Below are 775 nucleotides of genomic sequence, written 5' to 3'. Positions count from 1 at the left end.
ATTCAGCAATGAGGTACGTAGCACTTTTTCTAAGGTGAGTTTGTGAACTTAATTGTCTGACCTTGTATATTTGGAAGTGAAAGAGACGTGGAACCAAGTACACATTTTTTTCTTTTTTTTATTCATGTTTTCCTCTCCCTGTGAGTTAGGAAGCAAAGTATGGAGAGAGTGAGGGCAGATAGGGAAGAAGAAGTAAATGGTAACACTGGTCTCAAAGGGACAGTGAAAATAGAAAAAGTGTCATACAGGAAATGAAGATGAATGACAATAACCTCCCTTGATATATATTATCTACCTTTCTAAAGTGCTGTCACATACATTATCACATTATATACTAACCACATACTCCTGAAAAAGGAAGACAGTTCACTCACCTTATAGGGTGGAAAGAAGAAATTTTAAAATCCTAAACATCTACCTCTAAACTCCACCTGCAGTCACTTGGAGCATCTCTCAAAAGCCTGCTATTTGTCATGTGCTGATATGTCAAAGCTATATCCTCGAAAGACATGGTCTAAATCCTCAAGGAGCTCAGCACAGCGTGGGGGAGGTGGAACGACACACAGCAGAGTGAGGCACACTTCAGCAGAGCCCCCTCCCTGAGGCCAGCGCTCCTGGAAGGCAGGACCACCCTCAGTGCTATGCCCCAGTGCCCAAAATGTGCATGTACACTGCGACTCCACAGCATATTTTCTAAACAAATGAACAAATAAATGTAACAAAGGAATGAAAAACCCAAGTTTCAGAAAAGAGAAGAGGGCAGAAAATGCCAGAG

Source organism: Hipposideros armiger, unplaced genomic scaffold, assembly GCF_001890085.2.
Source record: "Hipposideros armiger isolate ML-2016 unplaced genomic scaffold, ASM189008v1 scaffold_856, whole genome shotgun sequence".
Taxonomy (NCBI): Eukaryota; Metazoa; Chordata; class Mammalia; order Chiroptera; family Hipposideridae; genus Hipposideros; species Hipposideros armiger.
Note: the sequence above shows the minus strand (reverse complement) of the source record.